At 45.2% G+C, this 23708-nt stretch overlaps 1 long non-coding RNA gene across 1 annotated transcript; it reads left to right on the top strand.

The window, feature by feature from the left end:
- On the top strand, positions 1-23387 carry LOC121105821. Its single transcript, XR_005838544.1, has 5 exons — positions 1-398; positions 963-1038; positions 4656-4780; positions 18853-19069; positions 21967-23387. It is a non-coding gene; the product is annotated as an uncharacterized LOC121105821 (long non-coding RNA).
- The last annotated feature ends 321 nt before the right edge of the window (positions 23388-23708 follow it).

Raw genomic sequence — 23708 nt, 5'->3', positions numbered from 1 at the left:
CACAGACAGAAATGAGGGAAGTAATCATGGCCTCTCATAGGGAAGAGCATTTCAGGCAGAGGAAACAGGAAATGTGTGGTGTGTTCAGCGAATAGCAAGCAGGCCGTGTGGCCACCACAGTGAGCACAGTGGAAAGCAAAAGGAGATGTGTCCCAGGATAATGGGGAACCAGGTTATGGCGGGCCTCCTAAGCTATTGTACAGCCTGACTTTCGCTCTGAATGAGATGGAAAGCTCTGCCGAGCTCTGAGCAGAAGAACGGCCTGTTCTGACTTCTGGACCACCCTGGTTGCTGTTTGAGAATGGACTGTAACAGGGGCAAGAGTGGAGGCAGGGAGGCCGGCCAGGAGGCTGCTGCAGTGATCCAGATAAGAGGGAATGTTGATTCAGCCCGCGATGGTGAGCAGAGGTCCGGTTCTGCCTGTGGTTTGAACGTAGAGTCCCACTGCAGGGCTACCAAGTCGTAAGACCAGCTGAAACCTGGTGAAAAGAGTTGTTTTCGTAAAAGAGGACTAGAACGTAGGGATCCTGAGTGGTAACTTAAAACACTGAGCAACAGCGCCAGCTGAGAATGAACTACACTCATAATGACCCAACAGAAAGTACCAAATGGTAAAACTAGAGAACAGAATACAGTCTTTGTTTTTATTCTTTATATCATGAAAGTCAATGTATTCATGCAAATTTGCAAGCCTCGCTAGCAAAGCCACGTCATTTATGACTTTCTCCTCGTGATGGTGCCATGAGTGCAGGCCATAGAAAGAGTGATGGTATTTTAGGAACCATTACTCCTTTGTTTCCCAAGCTCAACTCTTAACTATTTTAATCCACTGGGAAATGCAAATAAGAGGAGAATAGGAAGCAAAAGAATGTACGTATTATTGAACTGTTCCTGATCCCTAGGACTATACTGTCTTGTGATTTTGAGAATTCAGAGGAGATTGGGTCTTTCTTTTCTTCTAGGTTTCATCTCTAAGATACTAATTTGGAAAACAAAAGCGGCCAGAGGGACCGAACATCCCTATCTCAGGAGAGGAAGGTGAGTCGTGTGTAGTGAGGACGGCAGTCCTCCCCAGCTTGGGGTTTTTATCCCCCGTGAATACGGCAGAGGAAGTGTTTTGCTGTTAACACAGATTGGATCATCACTTGATCTCGTGTCACAAGTGAGTGTGGGTGGGGGATGAGCACCGACGGAATTTTCTGGTTGACTCCTCGGTGTCAGCACGCTGCTGTCTCATTCACCTTTGTGTACCCAGCGATCAGTCTCTTAATTCGGCCGGATGTTGCTCTTTATTGAGATGCACGCCATCTTTAATAGTCACAGTTGAATGGCGATCTTGCTTTCTGCTCAGCTGTATGCTTTAATGGTCTCCTATTAAGGGAACATTATTCTTAGCAGAGCTCACTCCAAAAAGTGGGCTCTGCTGCTGGATTCAATTCCAAGCATCAGGAACTGGCCTGGAAGATCCAGATGCTCCTACTTTGGGGGCCAGGGGGGCGGTGGCGAACTGCACAACCAATGTCAGACTGTGGGTTAAGAAAGCATGACTCAGGCTTCCCATCAGGAAACTACCATGGATAAATGCGTAAGCCTATCTTCCAAATGTGTTTAAATATTCAGAGCATTCCTATGCATCAGGATCACTATTTTTGGAAGTTCTAGCCACCAACAGACAAGAAAATGAAATAAGTAAACAACACGATTATTCTTTGTGAGAATTAATCAGAAAAAAAAAAAAAAAGCTCAGTAAGGAGCCACTGCTAGCAATCCTCTGCGCGGGAAAGCTAAGAGCTCGCCCTCGCCTGGGCAGAGCCTCAGACATCAGCTTGCTCACTTAAGGCAAAACGGGCATTTTTTTCTTATGTGGAACTTTGTCTGCACTCAAAGGCGAGATCAGAAGAAAAAGAAAAGTTTGCGAACCCTACGTCCAAGAATGAAAATGGAGGGCTGGAAACTAAGGCTTCCTTACTTTTTAGCCATTGCGAAAGGAAGTCAGACATTCCAGACCAAGGACGATGGCTATAAGAACTTTAGATATACAGCCAAATTTCTCATATTTTTAAAAACTCCATGACTGGGGCGCCTGGGTGGCTCAGTCAGTTGAGCTTCTGCCTTCGGCTCAGGTCATGATCCCAGAGTCCCAGGATCAAGCCCCACGTAGGGCTCCCTGCTGCCTGCTTCTCCCTCTCTCTCTCTCTGCCCCTCCCTCTGCTTGTGCTTTCTCTCTCTCTCTCTCTCTCTCTCTCAAATGAATAAATAAAATCTTTTTTGAAAAGATATTTAAAAAAAAATCCATGATGATTCTTTGTATCCCTCTCCCTATTGCTACACACACACATACACACACACACACACACACACACACTCACAGGGATTAGTGATAAACCTTTCATAAGACAGAACCTATGAGTTTATAAGATCTTTGTCTTATCCCACAGCCAGGTTTGAGGAACCCAAAAGGGATACAGTAGATGGTAGCAATGATTGACGTTATAGCTTAGCTGGATTTGGGGGAATGGAGTGCCATGCGTTTAAAAATGTAGCCCAAATTCTGCTTGGAGGTGGCAGACAGGTCCAGCGCATGAGAATGGCTGGGGGAGGCAGGGCTGCTAGCCTGACCTCCTGGGGGTCATCTCAAAGAATATTAGAATAATGTTTCTTTTGGTTTTAAAATATCTCCTCCACAGTTTTCCGTACATGGATCTTTCTAAGTGTGTCTGAATCAAAGAAGATTGCTTCATGGCAAGGCATACTTCTCCCCCCCCCCCCGTTGCCATGGAAACGGCACTGTGCTCATGTATTGGCAGCATGCGTGTACACACACACACACAAACACACACGCGCACTATATATTCATATATTCTCCGGGAAACGCTTTTTATGCCTTCTCCTTCTGGTGTTCTTTAGAATTCTAAAAGATACATTCAGAGCCAAAAATTTTAATTTTACTAATTCTTGCCATCCTGTTGTTATTGAGCATTTGTTTTGACATTAAAAATTCTTTTTAAAAAAGATTGATTTATTTATTCTGCGGGGAGAGGGGCAGAGGGAGAGAGAGAATCTCGAGCAGACTCCCGGAGCTGGACACAGGGCTCAATCTCACGACTCTGAGATCATGGCCTGGGCCAAACCAAGAGTCAGATGTTCAACTGACTGAGCCACCCAGGCGCCCCTGACATTAAAAAAAATTTTTTTTAATATTTTATTTATTTATTTGTCAGAGAGAGAGCACACATGAGCACAAGCAGGGGGAGCTGCAGACAGAGGAAGAAGCAGGCTCCCCACTGAGCATGGAGCCCAATGTGGGACTTGATCCCAGGACCCTGGGATTACGATCTGAGCCGAAGGCAGACGCTTCACCAACTGAGCCACCCAGGCGTCCTGAGGCTAAAAATTCTAACGTTAGGTTTGCTTCAACATAATCTTTCCTGGGAGTGGAATCATCTATTATTTGCCCCTACGTCTACCTCCAACCATCCTTCCACTCCTTAAATGTACACCCTGTAGGTCCTGATACATTGAGTTGATCCGTTCAAAAAGAAACTATTTCAGATTTTACTCAACTTCTCTGATGGCAAATGATGCATTTTGTGTACTTCGTTCCTGTAGATATTCTCTACCCTCAATATTGTCTTTAACTGGCAAAACAGCAGTTCTTCGGAAGACTTGATGAATCCCCAGTTCACGAGAGTGTGGCACTGAAGTTGTCTGGTCTGGTCTTCGATCTATGTCAACTAGAAAAGAAACTACAGGAAGCTCTGATGCAGAGAACTAATTTATTCCAACAAGAATGTCTCAGGCCCCTGCCCTCTGACCGTGTATGACCCAGTTCTGCTGAGAGCTGGTCCTGACTACACGATGCCCAGGGACAACGTTAAGGCTGGCGCGGTTTTGCAGCTTGTGAGTCAGGAAGCTGCCCTTGGATTTCACCACCTGCTCTAGGCTTTCACTTCCACCGAATTGGCCTGTAGCCTTGTAACCTGTAACATGAATGACCTGAATTACACCATCACGCTGGTCCTTTGAGCCCTAAGACGCCACGGCTGTCATTCAGCTTCCGAGCCAGGTCTGATGGAGCTGTGTGGTTGGTTAGGCAGCCTTTGCAAGGCCCACAGGCCAGGGAGTGACTCAGCTGTGCCGTTGGCTGGGGTCTGACACCCCATCCGTCTTCCTGCCCCCTGTTGTACCCATCTCTACCCAATGCCTTGGCCTACACAGTGGGATGGAGCTCCTTCCTGAGGGTCCCTCTCCGAGCAGAACTTCTTTGACTTTCATCAGATCTGACTGTCCTTTGTCACCCCTCCACTGAGCTAGCCAACCTGACACATTCATTCACCCCAACTTATCGAGTGGCTTCATTTGTGACATGCAAGGCAACAGTCTTTAATTCTAAAGATCCCAGACCCTGCTACTGTCTCCAATGCAGTTCCTACAACTTGGCCTCTGACATGCTTGGCTTTAGCCTCAAGGACAATTCCTGGAACTCACCAAGCTCTCAACTGCCCCGGGCCTTGGCCTATGGCCAGTGCTGCTGCCACGGCCCAGAAGATCTCCTCCTGCACTCAGCCCCCGGGGTTAACTCCTTCCCATCCTTCGGGCTCGCTTCAGAGTCCCTCTCCCCAACTGAGGCCTTGCTCTCCTCTTTTCCTTCTTAGATTGTCCCCACCGAGGACAACCAGTTTGTAATCCTTTCCTGTCCATCTACCCACTTCGATGAGACAAATGGTGGAAATTTCTGGGCCCTGGCACATGCTGATGGGAGAGAGACATTGTTGAACAGGTAGGACTTGCTTCTCACCTCTGTCTGGGGCGCTCACCTGGCTCTTGCTGGACAGACACCAGCAACAGTAAATATCATTACTCTCGAATGTACCAGTGTGACTTGCAACTATTTGTCAACAGGAAGACTTTGACTCAGTGTGAAACCTTTCGTTACATAAATTCAAAGCATTTCACTTTCGTTTTTGGCAAACAGATTAGTTACTCTAGCCCTCAGAATATGAAACCCTGTGGTAGGAACATCAGATCGAGACTTGCTCCTATCTCATGGCAAACCGTTAGCGGAATAAGGACCAGAAGTTTTGCACCGCCACCCCCAAGTCAGTTTGCCTCTCTGGGCCTTGGTTTTCTTCCGCTATAGACAGATTCCCTCCCTTCCCCCACGTCACTCCTCAATGCGCACGGGAACACTTTGATTTAAATGCAACTCCTCTGAAATCAGTAATGCCCGAATCCCTCCCTTGTAAAAAAAAAAAAAAAAAAAAGAGTATGGAAGTATGTCAAGTATTAATACACAGAGAGTATTTTTTAAAATTTTGTCATGTTTGTGATTTTGTCAGCTCTTAAAAATTTGTTGTAGTCTCTAACTAAATATTCATGTTTATATCTATAAAAAATCACATGTGAACTTTTCTTTCAACAATTGGCTTATAGAGTGCACATGTTTTTGGGAATACAAAAAGGCATTAGTGCCGTTTTTGCTGCCTAGATTGACGGTCGTAGATTTACGATCGTCCCACTTGTTCGATTTGTCCTGCCCACAGAATGGATAGGACCGAGGGGTTGCTTTCAGATCTTTGGACATTTATTCTACCTTTGGAATATGGTTTTGCATCCTGTTTTCACCACCGAATCAATGTGAATTAGAAAAATCATTGAACTCCTTTATGTCTTAGCTTTTTCACATGTGCAATGGAAATGTCCCAAGGAATTTGGCAAAGGCTGTTGGAATGAGTGGCTGTGGTCGTGCCGATTCCATGGGGTCTGACCTCAGGGCAGCACAGTGATACAGGCTGGCCAGGGATTGGTGGCACTTCTGTTACTGGGTGCCACAAAGGATTTCTAGAGTGAGGTGCTAACTCATGGAGTTCTGTGTCGTGAGAAGACAGATTTGGTGTTACTTCTAGAATGGTGTCTCCCCAAAGGGCCAGGTCCCATTGGGTCTGATCTATAGCCAATGGGAAAAATAAGGATGAGCATGTCGTATGTGTCTATGCATGAGTGTGAGTGTCCATGTTATTGCCAGCTGTTGTTCTGAGGTCATTTCCTTCTTGTCTTTTGCATTCAATTGGTGTTTTTAACATCCATAAAATGTACATCCATAGATTCCAAAGTCTGCTTAGAAAAACTGAGCGGAAGGACAACCCTGTTATTGTGTCTTGGATCTCCTGTGACCTGGTTTTGTCCATCAATGATTAACTTACTTTGGCTAACAGATATCATGCTAAGCTTTGGAAATTTACCCAGCTTCTTCAGCAGAAGGACAGCAATGTTTACTGAACACGAACTATGTGTCGGGAGCTGCGTTTGGTGCCTCCATTTCCATTATTGCATTAAGTCTTCTTAGGAACTCTATGAGGAAGTATCGTACCCATTTAAAATAGGTGATATATGAAGCTTGGAGAAGACAAGTCACTTGATCAGGGTCCCAAGTTGTGAACCAGCAAAATCTGGATTTGAACTTCGTTTGTCTGAGCAAAGTCCATTGTCTTTTCACCTCACTAGCTTCATTCCCAAAATATAACCACAAGATACATGTTTTAATCTAGAATATGCTTGTTCTTAAGTGCAGTATAATGAATGTACAGCGTTACATTAGTTTCGGGTGTACAGTATAGTGATCCAACAATTCTATATTCATCGGGGTACAGTGCTCATCAAGGTAAGTGTGCTCTTGGGGCGCCTGGGTGGCTCATCAGTTAAGCGTCTGCCTTTGGCTCAGGTCATGATCCCAGGGTCCTGGGATGGAGCCAAGACTGGTTCCTTGCTCAGCGGGGAGTCTGCTTCTCCCTCTCCCTCTGCCCTTCCCCCCCACCTCCACTTGTGCTCGCTCTCTCTCAAATAAATAAACAAAATCTTTTAAAAAAAACAATAAGTGTACCCTTAATCCCCTCACCTATCCCCCCACCCACCTCCGCTCCGCTGTCAGTTTGTTCTCTGTAGTTAAGAGTCTGTTTGGGGTGGATATACTTGGGATGTCAATTGAAGGCTATTTCCTGTCTGTAGAGTGTGTGACAGAATCTAAAGGGGTCCCAAGGCCAGGCACCAAGTAAGACCAAGTGTCCAGGTCACAGGGCGGCCTTGAGCGTACTCCAGCACCAGGTGGATTCTGGATTATCTTTTGTTTGGCACCGTCTATCCTTGATTCTCCCTCTGTAAGAATTACCAATGTCGGCTGGATTTCGGGACATTAAAAACAAGCGATTCATTTGCCCTTCGGTGCAATAACCAGCAATCGGCCTTGTAGTCAGTGATGCGTGGGCCAGTGTTTATCTCAATATCTGATACCTTGTTTTATCCGTGGTTAAATGCTACTATGCAGATGACAAAGAAAGGTGAATGTTCTGAATTTTAAACATTTCATTGTGAAGAAATCAGTTCAAGAAAAGGCCAAGTCTTGGGGCAGAATGACCAAAAATCTCTGTCCCCGGTCTGCAAACCTTAGTTAAAAATGTAGAGTCCGGGCCCTCCTGCCTGAAGGTTCTTATTCAGTAGGTCTGGAGAGGGGTTCCGGAATCAAGGTTTTAACAAAACAAACCAGGGAACTGAGCACAGGCAAAAGATTCAAGTAACACACATTGAGAAACCGTTCTAAGATACATCTCATCCAAGGGGGTTATAATTATTCACCTATTAGATGGAGGTTTTCTTCTTTATTATTTTTCTTCTCAACTGACAGAGATAAAGGACAGCACTTCTTTTCCCTAAATGCTGAGAGGGGACTACACGAGCCTCCACAAAACACCTCATTTTCTGGGCATGTTTCAATGTAAAAAATGGGCCAAAGAGAAAAATCCTTGGCTCTGGAGAATTACAGAGGGCTGAGGTGGGGGAGGGTTGATCACCAAGGAATGCTAAAGATCCAAGAAGAGGACGCCCTCATGCATACCCTTCGTAAGGACAAGGAATGTGTCGGGCCCCATCAGCCTGAAGGCCATAAATCTGGGCTTAGCAGCTACACTAATTCAAAAGTCCTTTGAAATTTCCAGACTGTTCTGTTTTTATTGAGTATACAAGTCAGCATAACTTTCAAAAGCTGCCTGAAAATGCCAGCGCTCTGGCTGGCTGCCATGCTTCTCCAAGGTGACGTGTACCATGTGTAGGGCTGTCCTCATGGTTGGTTATGGGCAGGGAGCCATTTTGGTTGATCAGCACCTGAGCCAAACCAGTTGTTAAATATACCGAATGTCTCCGTAACTGTGCCAGTGCCTCTTGGGCAGGTTGTGACCGTAAAGAGTCACCAAGAGTGAAGGGCGTAAAGGGTGGCTTGAGAAAGGAGAGCTAGAACCTGAGGCAAGGTGGCAGGAGGAGGAGGAGGAGGACAGGGAATGCAGTTAAAAATACTTATCTCCTTGTCCTCTGCTAACTGGGGCGGCAATCTCTTTAGGAGAGTCAGGGCTGAAGCGGCCAGAGTGGCTCCTAGAGCCACTAGGCTGAACCCGATCCAGAGATCATGGTCTCAGCAGTGATTCTCTCCAGTGACTGATGACTGATGTCTGCCAAGGGCTCAAGAAGGGCTGCGTGCGTGTGGCCTGCTTGTCAGCCGGGCTCTAGTGACACGGAGCTACGTTTTGAACTCCCTGGTTTTTGCTGATGTCTCCCTTCAGAAACACATACGAGATTTTTCTTGGTCCTCATGAATATACATAGTCATCAGCATGCTGCTCGAATCAGAGATTTACAGTAGTTCGGGCAGACTCTCTCAGAGGTATCCGGGCTAATGAGCAGTAAATGCCACTCAGCATCTCTCTCTAGAAGCTACGGACAGGGAAATTCCTATAAGGTGGCTTTCCCTGTGTAGTCACTTCTTCTCCTTGCAACAGATGTCCACCGCGTCGGGTTCTCCCACGCCCTGGAACCAACGGTCACCCTCAGATCCCCTAGAGTGGCTCATGATTGTGGTAGGATTTATGACATCTGTCACTGGGCTTCACACAGAAGACATGGTAGATTAATATGAATTATGAATGAATTACGACTCTGAGTCTACCAGCACTTCCCACCACAACTGAGCTCTCTGGAAACATCACCACTTGATGGTGTTGACGCTCCCAGTTGTGTCCAGCGGAATGGCTAGGAAATGCTACTGATAAGGCACTGATCTCACTTCCTCATCACACTCCACAGCCTGGCTTTTGGCCATTTTTTTAAAAATAAAAATCAAATATCCTTAAATAATCATGGTACAAGATTTCTAGAAGGTGCGTCTTCATTGGAAAACACCCGTCTTTGATAATGTAACCAAAGTTTCTAACACCAAAGAGTTGGCTTTACAGTTTGATCTCAAAGTTTTGTGCTTTGGGTTTTTTGGGGGTTTTTTGGTGTGTTTGTGGTACTACTGGGCTGGCTGAGTCCGGATTCTCCAGAGAAACAGAATCGATAGGCTATATATGAGGGAACCTATTCTAAGAATTAGCTCATGAGAATGTGAAGGCTGAGAAGGCCCACGGTCTGCTGTCCGCAGGCTGGAAAACCAGGAAAGATGGTGGTGTAATTCTGTCCAACTCTGGAAGCTCGAGAACCAGGAGCACTGATGTGCCAGGGCAGGGGAAGATAAATGTCCCAGCTCGAGCAAAGACAGCAAATCCTCCCTTCCTCGACTTTTTTGTCCAATTCGGCTCCTCACTGGATTGGAGGTTGCCCCCCGGCATGGCGAAGTCAATCTTCTTTACTCAGTCTACTGATTCAAATGCTCTTCTCTTCCAGAACCACTCTCACAGACACATGGAGAAGGATCATCTTTACCAGCTATCTGGGCATCCCTTAGCTCAGTCAAGTCGACACATAAAATTAACTATCATATGGGTTGAGAGCAAAGATCGTAAAGATCATTATGAGAAAAAATGGTTTATTTCAGTTTGAAAAAAAAGCAGTGAGTTGTTCGATTGCTAGTGCTAATTGTAGAAAAATGCCATTGAGGAATTGTGGCTGGGGGGACGGAATACAGGGAGGAAATAGCAGTAGGATGGAGGAAGGTAGTTTGGGCTATTTAACCTGTGTTCTGTTAAGTGACATTAAATGACAGTTCTGCTTGTGGAGCTATCAGTGTAATGTAGAATGTTAGGAGCCACGTCTGACCTCAAATCCTAACCCAGCACTTATTAGGAGCGTGACCTTGGGCTAGTTTTGTAGTCTCTCTAAGCCTCAGTTTTGTCGGCTGTGAAATGGGGGTAATAATAGTTCCTACTTCGTGGCGTTCAATGAGAAGAGCCAGTGGGAATGTACGCCGGGTAACCCAGCACCGTGTCTGGAACACGGTAAGTGTTCATTACGTGCTAACCATTATTAATGTCATTTATTATCAGCACTAGAAAGCAGGAGCCCTTTCCTCAATTACTTACTTAAGTGAATAATTACGGCAACAACAATAGTAGCAAACGCACAGCCCAGGTCCCTAACACGCATTCACCTACAACAACCATCCCAAGAGGAAGGTACTAGTGCTATTATCGTCCCTAATTTATCATCGAGGAAACTGGGTCGCAGAGAGATTAAGTATTTACCCTTTTGTGTCTGGCTTATTTCACTTAGCATATTTCTGATGTTCATCCATGGCATAGCACGTATCAGAATTTCATTCCTTCTTAGGACTTTTTAAAAACTCATCCATCTGTTGGGGCGCCTGGCTGGCTCAGTCAGAAGAGCATGCAACTCTTTATCTCCAGGTGGTGAGTTTGAGTCCCACGTTGGGTGTAGAGATTACATAAAAAATAAAATAAAATTCATTCATCTGTTGGTGGACACTTGGCTTGCTTTCACTTCCTAGCTATTGAGAATAGTGCTGCTATGAATATGGGTATGCAAGTATCTGTTTGAGTCCGTGCATTCAGTTCTTTTGGGTATATACCCAGAAGTGGGATTGCCGGATCCTATGGTGATTCTGTGTTTAACTTTTTGAGGAATCACAATATTGTTGAGCCCACAGCTGTGTCACTTTGCAATCCCACCAGCGATAGGCCACAGTTCTAATCTCTTCAAATCCTCATCAATGCTTACTATTTTCTTTCTCCTCTGCCTCCTCCTTCTCCTCCTCCTTCCTTTTTTGATAATAGCTATCGTAATGGGTGTGAGTTTTTATATACTTTTTTAAAGGTGTGATAGCCAACTTTATGTGTCAACTTGACTAGGGCTTGGAGTGCATAAGTATTTGGTCAAATGTTATTCTCCATGTGCCTTTGAGAGTGTTTCTGGATGAGATTAACATTGAAATCGGTAGGCTGAGTAAAGCAGATGGCCCTCCCTAATGTGGGTGGGCCCCACCCAATCAGTTGAAGGGCTGACTAGAACAAAAAGGCTGATCCTCCCCCCAAGTAAGAAGAAACTCCTCCTGCCTAACTGACTTTGAGCTGGGACATTGGTCTTTTGCTGTTTTTGGACTCAAGCTGAAACACCAGCTCTTCCTGGGTCTTGAAGCCTACTGGCTTTCAGGCTGGAACTGCACCATTAGCTCTTCTGATTCTCAGGCCTTCAGAGTTGGACTGGAACTACCATCAGCTCCCCTGAGTCTCCAGCTTGCCAAATTCAGATCTTGGGACTTTTCAGTCTCTGTAATCATGTAAGCCAATTCCTTATGCTAAATCTCTCAATAGATAGATAAGAGAGAGGGAGGGAGGGAGGAAGGAAGGAAGGAAAAAAGAAAGACCCCTCTTATTGGATCTGTTTCTCTAGAGAACTCTGACTAATACAAAAGGAAGGGAAAAAATAATAATAATAAAGTAAAATCTTGGACTCTTATGTACGTGTAACTTGAAATAACCAAAACCGACACAATGTTGGATTTGATTATGCAATCCAAGGAGAGACAGGCACATCTGAATCCTGAGATTTCACTTCGCTGATGGTTAAAGTTTTAAACTGAGATCTCTAAATTCCAACTGGTTGGAACAAAATGTTTCTTCTTAGAATCTCTAAAGATGGGCTACAGAAAACTATAAAACAAGATCATGGTTAAAAACACCACAGTTAGAGGGACGAGAAGAGACAAAATCTGGGGGCAAATATGTTTAAATGAACTTCCTCTTATACTAACATTCCTAGGCCCCAGAGAAGGAACCTCCATGTATATATACTGACAACTCACTAGAAAGGAAATATAAGAGGTACATACACATTTGAAAAAAATGTTCAACTTCATTAATGAAAGAAACGTGGATTAAAGACTGAATGCCATTTTCAAACCATTAAAATAGCACTTTTTTTTTTAACAATGTTAATTCTCACTGCTGGCCAGGATGTGGTATACATAGTTTATATTATACCCCATCAGCAGGCAGATAAATGGATATGAGCTTTTTAGACATCATTTGGCAATACATTTTAAGGGGCTTGAAAGGTGCTCATCCTTTTGACGTCACACTTCCATTCTTAAAGAAATATTTTTCTTAGGGAGACAAAGCTTTATATGAAAAGATGTTCCCTGCATCATTACTTAGAACAGTAAAAAGGAAAAAAGAAAATTGCTAACAAGTTTAAATATTCACCAAGGTAATGATTCAGTAGATTGTGACATATCTATGAAGGAATCTATAAAGTAGTTTTTAAAAACTGTGTTCATGAAGTGTTAACATTGCAAAGACTTGTAATAAAGTTAAATGAGAAAAAAAAATCAGTATTTAAACATGTATATTAAGCAGGACCTAAACCACCTAGGATAGGCCTTCGAATGCCCGCCGTTCCTATGGTTCTCTTCTACGGGTCTCTTACCCAGTGACCTTTCCTGCTGACCACAGCTGGCCAGGGGCAGAAAGCTGGCCAGGGTAAGCCAATTTATCTACGGAAGGGCCAGCAGGGAAGATAGTGATTAACTGAATCATGCATAGCTTTCCTTGGCAGAACCGAAAGCTGAGGCCCAGAGAGAGAAAAGCGGTTGGATGCCAGGGAGAGGTTAAAAAGGCGTCGAGTCTCCCTCACGGGGGTGATGAAGTCATGCATCCGTTATCTGCTGCTATATGACGCACCATCCCCGAACCGGCAATAGAAATCTCCCTTGCTCACAGATCTACGGTTCTGTGGGGGCCGAGTGGGGACAGTTAGTTTCTATTCATGAAAAGAGTCCGTGAGGGAAGTTCGGCTGGGGTTAGAGGGTCTAGTTTCAATATGGCTCTCACATGGCTGGCACATTTGTGCTGGCTACTTGTGAGCTGTGGGCTTCCATTCTTCTCCATGTGGTCCTCTTCATGGACTTCCTCACAGCATGGTGACTGGGTTTCAAAAGGACAGGGTTGAAGAACGTGACTTTCTTTACTTTTTTTTTTTTTTAAGCACATGGCATTTTTATGACCTGGACTTAGAAGTGAGAGTTTTGGGGGCGCCTGGGTGGCTCAGCCGGTTAGGTGTCCAACTCTTGATCTCAGATCAGGTCTTCATCTCAGGGTCGTGAATTCCAGCCCTCATTGGGCTCCATTTCCAGCATGGAGGCTACTTAAAAAAAAAAAAAAAAAGTTTGAATATTGCTTTTACCAGATTCTGTTGAACAAGGCAGTCACCAAGGTCATTCCTTCTCCTCCCCTCCCCTCCCCTCCTCCTTCCCTCCCCTCCTCCTCCCTGCCCCTCCCCTCTTCCTCCCCTTCTCCTCTCCTCTCCTCTCCTCTCCTCTCCTCTCCTCTCCTCTCCTCTCCTCTCCTCTCCTCTCCTCTTTAAAGAAGGCTCCATGCCCAGTGCAGAGCCCAATGTGGGGCTCAAACTTACAACTCATGACCCTGAGATCAAGACCTGAGCCAATATCATGAGTTGGCTTCTTTTTTTTTTTTTAAAGATTTTATTTATTTATTTGACAGAGAAAGACAGCCAGCGCGAGAGGGAACACAGCAGGGGGAGTGGGAAAGGAAGAAGCAGGCTCCCAGCAGAGGAGCCTGATGTGGGACTCAATCCCAGAACGCCGGGATCACGCCCTGAGCCGAAGGCAGACGCTTAACCAACTGAGCCACCCAGGCACCCCAAGGTCACTCCAGTTTCAAAGGCAGGGCCTCATAGGCTCCACATCTTGCTGCAGGAATAGCAAGGTTCTGGAGGAGCACGTGGAATGGGAGATACTGTTGTAGCCATCTTTGGAAAACACCATCTGCCACAAGTAGATAGGGTTAAGTGAGTGAGGGGTAACAAATTACCTGGTTTGCTAAAGCTGTTCTGGGCCCTGAATGACCCAAAGTCTCAGAGCTACATTTTAGACACCGTGCAACCTGTCTAACATTCAGTCCTGGGGTCCCATGATATCAGGCATATACTCTTACAATAAACTTCCAATACTTAACTACTTAAGGTAACTTTGGCAAATCTTCCATCCTTGCATCAGCAACAAAGACAGATGCCCAACTAATCCAGACACATTATGATTTCAATTCCAGAAAGAAAAATTAATGGGAAGAAGACTAGAAATACGTTGAAATGTTAATAGTAGTTGCCTCTCAGTGGTAGATTTTTGAGTGAATTGACTTACCCTTTTAGGCTTATCTTTAAAAACACTGAAAGACTAAAGAGAAGGAAAGTCTTTATTCAAAAAAGAAATCAGGTTTTTCATGGTAGGGAGATTTGTCTTATAAATGGGGCTTCTACCAAATTATGTCCAGTTGCTTGGACCTGGTCCTCATAATGGCCCTAACTCTACCTGGTTCCTTCCTAAACCTCATTTTTAATAATCCTAGCTTGGGGTCGTGATTTGCCAGAGATGGTTTTTTAGACATTTTCACGTGCAATAATGAGCCTAAAATTGGGAGTTCAATGAAATTGTAAGAGGCCTCTCATCTGGTCTGCATCTCTCGTTCTTCACCACCCTTAAGCAAGCAGTCCCTCAGAAAGGGCAGGCTATTACGGCTGCTCCGTAGAGAACCACTGCATCCGGTTGGCCAGTTAGGCCTGCCAGCTTCCCCAGTGCCCTGTTGCTCGTCACAGAGAATGATGACATTGAGCTGAGGACTCCATTTCAACTCCAATCCATTGGAGTGCACCCATTCTGTTATTTCTGCTTTCCCATGACTGCCAGCTGGTTCAAAGGTAGTGATGAAGCCAGCTCAGGCCCAACAGTCTCCATTTTAGAGATCCCCGGGAGCTGTCTTCACATAGTCACGTGTGGGGAAGAGAAGACATACGGTCAGCAGCAGGCATGGCCAGCCCCTCCACATGGTGGGAGGTCAGCTTGGCTCCCTGAGATGACGGGAGCATTTTCCCTCATCCCCTATCCCCACTTCTCTTTTCCCTATCTTGCTCACCCCACTTCGCACACCCCTACCCCCTTTCAGCCACTTACATGTGTAAGCGCACACACACAACACACACACACCCCCTCTACTCCCACCTCATGCAGATCTGTTCACCAGAGGATCTTTTACTAGCCTCCCACAGAGTCTTTGTTGTGTCCTGGCACAATGTGGTTTCCCTTCATTCAAAACCGAAACCTGTTTTATTCTTCAACCCCAGTACCCACCGACTCCCTCATCGCCTGCAGACCGGCCATGTTTGCAGGCCTCTGTTAGCTGTGTACGCTTTGCGTGGGCTGAGAAGCCCCAAGCATCCAGGTATTTCCGTGGTCAGAATGGCTGGGGGAAAAGGGGTTGACGGTCAAGCTGACAAAGAGGATCAGTGACGTTCACAACCTCAGGAGGGGCCTGGCGACTCACTAGTGAGACGGGGCTTTCAGATTTGCCATTTTTATCCAGAAACGGTGAGGACTTCTCAGACAAACAAAATTACTGTATCTTGGATACAGCTCAGGAAGCACGTGCTCCTCACTCCTTTATCTGGGCAAGAGTTCCTCTCTGCCGCGACCTACACAGATTGGTCTGAGGGCTGGTGGGGATCAACTTCAATGCATTTCTCATGGGCCGGTCGGCAAGAGCCGAAGTATTAGCAGCAGCTCTGCACAGTCATCTAGACCACACGAGCACAATGTGAAAGCAGCAATTTATTTTTCTGTGGTCCCTGCCTTTATGACGAAGCTTCCCCTGCGAGGCCCAGGCCTGCTGGCCCAGCAGAGAGACAGCCCTGCCAGAAAGAAGAGTCCCTTAGTAAGATGGCTCTTTGTGTGCCAGCATTGAGATTCAGTGCAGAGGTATTTTACTCCTTTTGAAATCCTTGGGGGAAAATTAGTTGGAATGGTTTTGTAGCAATAAATCCAAAGACTGTCTGATGAAGCACCAGTCTCCTCCTTGCTTTTTGAAACAACACAAAAAGCTGTTACCTACTGCAATATGCAGCATGAAATTGAATTTGCACTTGAACTACGGTTCAACAAAGCTTTACTTAACTGCAAGTATTTGTTCTAGGCTACGAGAGACAACAATCTTTAAGATACAATTCTGGCTCTCAAAGAGCTCATTTCCTAAACAAAGAAGTTGGAGCTGTGTGATAAATACTAGAAGTGTGCACGAGGGACAAAGAAGGTACAGGGGAGGAAGTAATGAACTCTGGAGGGTTCAGGAAGGCTTTCTGCAGGAAAGCAGTGCCTGTGGTTTTGCAGGATGAATAGGAGTTAGTCTTGCAAACAAAGTAGAGAAAAGCGCATCAGTCCAGACAGAGGGAATACTAGAGGTAATGGCATGGACAGCCAATCCGTATGGGGAAGGCAGTGAGGTCAGGAGTCGATAAGACAAATTGGGAGAAAATGATGGGCTCAAGAGCCTAATGGTATTAATGAAGTCTTTTTTTTTTTAATTGAGATACAGTTCACAACCATAAAATTTGCCCTTTTAAGTATCGTTTAAAAAAGGGCTTTTAGTACATTCACAAATTGTACAACCATCACCACTGTCTAATTCCAGAACATGTTCAGTACCCTAAAAGGAAGCCTGTACTCATTGGCAGTCACCCCCTTTTTCCCTCCTCCTGGCCTGCTTCTGGAAAACACTCAGCCCCTGCGGATTCGCCTACCCTGGACACCTTGTATAAATGGGAATCATAGAATATGTGACTTTTTGCATCTGGCTTCTATCACTGAGCATAATGTCTTCAGGTTTCATCCATTTTGTAGCATGTAACACTACTTTAGTCCTTTTTATGGTTGAATAATATTCCCTCGTGTGGAGAGAGATGTGTGTGTGTGTATATGTATATATGACACATTTTGTTCATCAGTTGATGGACATCTGGGTTATTTTCACCTTTTGGCTATTATAAATAATGCTTCTATGAGCTGTGCCCTTTTGTGTGACACTTGTTTTCAATTCTCTTAGGTATGTATCTAGAAATAGAATTTCTGAGTCTCACAATTACTCTCTGATTTTTTATTTGTTTAGTTTTTATTTCATAATCATGAGCTTAACTCTGCAATCCAGCTAGACTTGGAGGGGAGGAAGGAAAATATGGAACCCATAGAACTACAGTGAGAGCACAAAGATGATAGGATATTTGGAGCAGGTGGGGGTGAGGGGGTGCTCCCCTAAGCTACAGAAAGAATGCTCTGGTAGTTGAGATAAAACACAGGACAAGTTTATTGGATTTGCCCACGGTCAGCAATCGTGACCTTCTTGCTGGCCTTGCCATTCCTGGACCCAAACCAATCCATGCTGCCCCAATATTCATGGCCTCTCTCACCTGGCCAAAGACCCCACAGTTGCCATCCAACCACTCAGCGTTGGCAGTGCGGATGAAAAACTGGGAAGCATTCGTGTGCGCTCCAGCATTCGCCATGGACAAGACGCCAGACCTGTGTGCTTCAGGATGAAATTCTCATCATCAAGTTTCTCCCCCAGATGGACGTGCCATCAGTGCCATATGGCGTGCGACATCCCCACCCTGGCACAGACATCCTGGAATAATCCTGTGAAAGCAGGAACCTTTATGACCAAATCCTTTCTCCCCAGTGCTCAGGCCATGAAAGTTCTCTGCTGTCTTTGGAACTTTGTCTGCAAATAGCCCAAAGGCTCGCGACCCGCAGGCGGGGTTGACCACGGGTGGATGGCACAGGCTGCTCTGGGGTGGCGTGTCTGCAAGGCCTGCGTTTTACTTTTAGAGGAACTAGTAAGGTGTTTTTCAAAGAGGCCATGCCATTTTACGTTTCTGTGAGCAAACACAAGCGGTTTCAATTTCTCTACATCCTTACCGACACATGTTATTTCTGTCTCTTTTATTCTACCCATCCTAGTGGGTGCGAAGTAACCTCTCATTGTGGTTTTGAATTGCATTTCCTTGATGATCAGGGATGTTGGGGCTCTCTTCGTGTGCTTCTTGGCATTTGTAAATATTTGTTGGAGAAATGTATATCCAAATCCTTTGCCCATTTTTCAATTGATGAAAACATCACAAAATTTACAAACCTTTAGTTGGACTGACAAAGGGAAAGAAGAAGAAAGTCACTAAAATCAGGACATTACCACCAGTCTGACGGGAATGGTATGAACAGTGGTATGCCAACAAATAGATCAACTGGTCTTATCAAAATTAAAAATATGCTTGTGCAGCGCCTGGGTGGCGCAGTCATTAAGCGTCTGCCTTCAGCTCAGGGCGTGATCCCGGCGTTATGGGATCGAGCCCCACATCAGGCTCCTCCGCTGGGAGCCTGCTTCTTCCTCTCCCACTCCCCCTGCTTGTGTTCCCTCTCTCGCTGGCTGTCTCTCTCTCTGTCAAATAAATAAATAAAATCTTTAAAAAATAATAATAAAAAAAATTAAAATATGCTTGAAAGGACACTATTACAGTGCAAAGACAACCCATGGAATGGGAGAAAATATTTGGGGATCATGTGTCTTGGAAGGCCTGCTCTCCAGGAGACGTAAAGAACTCTTACAACTCAATAGTAAGGAAAATAACCCAATTGCTCTCAGGGCCCAAGATTCGTCCATCTTTGGTCTTATACACAGAATCATGAATATTCATTAAGTAAACTTCTTTTAATTGATTTTTTCACTGTTTTTAACAAATAAGCTATAGGGGCCTACAACACTGATGTGCAGAAGTATCAGACACTGTGATGCCCTAACTGGTCCATGACCGATTTACATTCAAATACAAGCCAAGACATCAAGATTTGGGGCTGGAAAACACTCAACACAATTGCTTCAAGCTGCTATGACTTTGGACAAGGAAAAGCTCCTCATGTTCTGCCCCCATGACAGTGAGAGTGAGACCCAGGGGACCTGAGGTAAATTCAGCTTCTTTGTCTCTTCTTTGCTAAACACGTGTTTATACCAGACTCAGAAGTAAACAGCATGAAGAAAGTAAAGCAGGGAAACTGCCTCCCCGGCGAGCTGCTGTAGCCCCTTCTCCTCCCAGTCATGGTTTGCCCCCCCCCCCCCCGGGAAAGCGAGGTCTAGGGCTCAGGCCCTGGCAGCCCGACTTCCACATGGACCATTCCAGAAAGTTCGGCAATGATAGACGCTCTCCTGTCCAGAATGATGTCAGTCTTCATCGCACTCCACCTGTTTGAGGGTCTTGAGTGAGCGGATTGGTCCTCATTGACCAAATCTGCTCCTTCTGTCACCTTCTGGGTCACTCTCTCTCCTATTTTTCCTTCTACTGCTCTGACTCCATCTTCCTTCCCCAGATCCTCTTCTCCCACCAGCCCCTTGCAAGTGTACCCCAGGTCTCATATTTCATATTTTCACCCTCTCTACCTCCTTTCCCTAGGAGATTTTCAGCAACTTCCTCCTAGTATCGTTCTCTATAATGACCCAGTTTCTGCCTCCAATCTCCACACCTGGAGCTCTAACTGCCCACGGGACACTGACATTTGTCAATATTTAGCAAGTCTCTCCAGCTCAATGTGCCCCCAAAACCTGCTCCTCTTCTTTTCCTCCTTAGTCCTCATATCACCTCGCCTGGAAATGCTAAGTCATTAAATATTCTCTCTCTTCCTCTCTCTGTCCCCATATATTCAATCCCTTGTATTTCTGAGAAAAGCTTTTCCTAGACATCTCTCCTCTCCATCCGCGTAGCCTTCCTCGCTACCTGCCTGACTGTAGACACCCCGTCTCCTTTCCAATCTGTGTTGCTGCCGGAATCCCCTCCAATACAGGCAAATCTGAACAGCGTCAGGCCTTCCAGGTTTTCCAAAGCTGGGGTGACTGGATGTCCCTGTTAGCTTGAAACAGGGCAGTTTTCTGTTGGGTTTTCTGTGATTCCATCTGGTTAGCATGCCCTTTTGCTCTCAGAAGTGACCTAGTTGGATGATGAAACGTGGTCATCCTATGACAACTAACAGGTTAAAATCTCAGCTCTTTTATCTGGCTTACAGTCTGGCCCAGGCGAACCTTCTAGCTCTATCTTCTTCCACTCTGCCCACCTGCCCTTTCCCAAACATACTGAACGTGCCAAGTAGTTTCCCACCTTGTCCCCACTGTCCATGCTGTTCTCTCTTCCTGAACACCTTTTTCCATTTCCCACTTATCAACTCCTTCACCTTCACCGCCCAGCCAAAACAGCACGTCCTTCATGCCCATCATATGCCGTCTGCCCCCATCGGCACCTGTCAGACGCTGCCTCTCCCTATGCCCCAGACCCCTGCCTGTGATCCTGCAGCAATTTGTTCAAACCTCTGCTATGGGTTCTACTTTGGATTTGGTCCAACACCTGGCCCATTTCAGGTCTTCCAAGTGTTTTGAAAGAGAGGATTCAAGAAGCATGAAGCCAGGAGCATTTTCCCTGGCTCTGATTAGAATACAGAGCTTTTATCCTCCATATGGGACTTTCTTGAGAAAATCCAACATGTCAGAGCCAAGTCCATTTCTTCATCTATAAAATAATACGGAGAATAATTGTTGCTGCCCAAACCTACCCATGTGAACTCAGTAGGGTGATAGAAATAAGTCCTGCTGTAGAAGTATAACGTGTCGAAATAACGAGGGGATGAGCCTTCCATCTCCCGTCATCTGGCCCTCAGCCTAGGGCCTGTGGAGGGTGGGGGCAGGAGAAGATTCTGAGATCTGGCAGATGGTTAAATAGAGAATGTGCCTATGGGAGGTCAGAATGAGTCATCCCAACTCGAATGAAACTAATTTGGAGAATAATCACTTATTGATCATGGACACAGGTCAATTACTGTACTATGAATTTTCCATGCCGTTTCTTTATGTAAAGCCACTCTTGTAAGATGGCTATGATGATTTCCCATTTTACATTTGAGGACGCTGAAGCTCAGCGAGGTTAAGTTATCTGCCAAGGGCACAAAGCTAGTAAGTGGAGCTGGGATACGTAATCATAATACTAATAATGTACGTATGTATGTGCCTGGGTGTTTATGAAGCACGCTGCTTGGACCTTACAACCACCTTATGAGTTAATGTACTCCATTATCAGATGGGAAAACCTTTAGGTAAATAGCCCAAGGTCACATAGCTACTAAGAAATGGTGCCAGGCAATTTGCTCCAGAAACCACATGCCTGGCCACTACCTTTGCTGTCTTTCAGGTCTGTTTGCTTTTGCTGTCTCGGCTTATTCTATATTGCCAGGGTCCATCAGGTACTCTTCTCTTGCTCCTCAAAATGTAGTCTGTAGACCAGCTGCACCAATATCACCTGGAAGTACGTTAGAAAGAATCTTGGGGGCACCTGGACAGACTCTTGAGTTCCACTCAGCTCGTAATCTTGGCGTCCTGGGATCGAGCCCTGCTTCTGGGCTCTGTGCTCAGCACGGTTCTCCTTCAGGATTCTCCCTTTTCCTCTGCCCCTCCCCCCACCCCCTGCTCGTCTCTCTAAGTAAATAAATAAATCTTTAATTAAAAAAAAGAAAAAAAGAGTCTTGAACCCCACTCCAAACATAGGGAATCAGAATCTGCATTGGGACAAGATCCCCAGGCCCTGGTCTACACCAGTGGATCTCAGCCCTGTCTGCATGCTGGACTCCCTAGGGAGCTTTCAAGAGTCCTGATGCCCAGGCTCCAGTGACAGTGATTCTGTTTAATTGTCTGGGTGTGGTGTGAGTATAGGGCTTTTAAGAAGCTTCCCAGGGGATTCTGATGCGATGCTGGGTCTGAGAGTCACTCTTTTAAGCAAATACAGCTGTTGGTTCCTTCTTTCACTCATTTTTCTTATGTGCAACAGACCTCACTAAACACAGGCACAGCTTGCTGGGGAGATGGGCAAACAGCTACAATAGCGTAGAAGAAGCACTATGAAAACCATTATCCCAGGGCCAGGAGAGGTCCAGAGGAGGGCCCAACGTCCAAGTCTGCATGAAGGAGTCAAGGCCCATTGCTCGGGGGACACTGCATTCGCCTCAAGGACAAAGAACTCTGGAATTTGTTGAGGGAGGTGATTGAGCTGGGGTGGGGGTGAAGAAAGAATTCTGTGTGTACTATGAAAATGAGATTTACAGAATTTTAAGCTATAATATAGAGATCATTTAATGAATCCAGTGGTTTTCTAACCTTTTCGACTATGGCTCAATTGATGAGAAACATTTTATGTCTCAGCCCAAAATATATAAATAAAGTTTCATGAAACAGTATTTACCTTTACTATGTGTGATGCACTTTGGTATTTTCTAGTCTTTCAATACACTTCTCTTTCATTAGAGAAAAAAAAGAAAACAACAACACTGGTCATGCCTAACTGAATTGGTCTCCTGCCCCACTAATGGGTTATAATCTGCAGTTTGAAAGACCTGACTTAATTGCTTCAATTTTTCCTTGTGGAAACAATGAGCCCGAATATCTAGACAACTTAGCCTGGAAGAGTAAAGAAAAATGTATTCAAATTTCAGTGTGAAGGACTAGTGTTAGAAATAAAGAAAGCCTTCTATATAGTATTGGTTGTTGGGGATTACAGAAGCCCTGGAAGTCCTACATATTTTCTGGGAGGCTAAAGCAGCCTGTAGAAAAGGCAAAAAGATGCATTTGCAAATGAAGAGCCCAACCCCACTAAAATATCATGGATGTGTGAATATTACTGAGCAAGAATTCTCAGCTTAGCTAGGTTTGGGGAGGAGTCAATGTGACCTGGAAGGGGGGAGAGAGCCCTTTTAGAACCACCTGGGGCCTTTGTCTAGTATAAACGACTCCCAGCCATCCTGATACGCACAGTGTCCCTTTGGGGCCAAAATTCACCCTGACAATAAGCCCCACGGACACTCTGGTTGACGGAGGTATACCATTCACTCCAGTGCATTGGGGCAGGCAGGAAAAAACCAAAGGTAAGAACCATGGATCTCTTGAGCAATGGTTCCCCATCTTTTAGGTTTCACAGGCTAATAAAAATTCAAACTGAGTTTAGGAATCAATATCGGGGTGCAAATGCTTATTGTATCAAATAAGGAAGTAAAAAAAAAAAAACAAATAAAAAACAAATCCCCCCAAACTACTGCCATCTACAGCTATTATAAGGATAGAAAGGACATAATCTTTAAAGGAAAGTCTTAGAAATTGAATACATTTAGCTTTAAGAAACCTTAAATTATGGGGGCGCCTGGGTAGTGCAGTTGTTAAGCGTCTGCCTTTGGCTCAGGGCGTGATCCCCGCGTTCTGGGATCGAGTCCCACATCGGGCTCCTTCGCTGGGAGCCTGCTTCTTCCTCTCCCACTCCCCTGCTGTGTTCCCTCTCTCGCTGGCTGTCTCTCTGTCACATAAATAAATAAAATCTTTAAAAAAAGAAAAAAGAAACCTTAAATTATGGTGCATATTCATAAACATAAAACAGCACTTAGCCGTTCCAAAGTATATAGTTCTGTAGTGTTAACTGTATCCAATTGTTGTGCAGTCAATCTCCACAACTCTTCATCTTGCAAAAGGGAAACTCTGTATCCATTAACAACTCACCATCTCCCCTCCCCCACAGCCCCTGGCAGC

This window comes from Ursus maritimus, unplaced genomic scaffold, assembly GCF_017311325.1.
Source record: "Ursus maritimus isolate PB19 unplaced genomic scaffold, ASM1731132v1 scaffold_3, whole genome shotgun sequence".
Classification (NCBI taxonomy): domain Eukaryota; kingdom Metazoa; phylum Chordata; class Mammalia; order Carnivora; family Ursidae; genus Ursus; species Ursus maritimus.
Note: the sequence above shows the minus strand (reverse complement) of the source record. Positions and strands in the feature narration are given on the sequence as shown.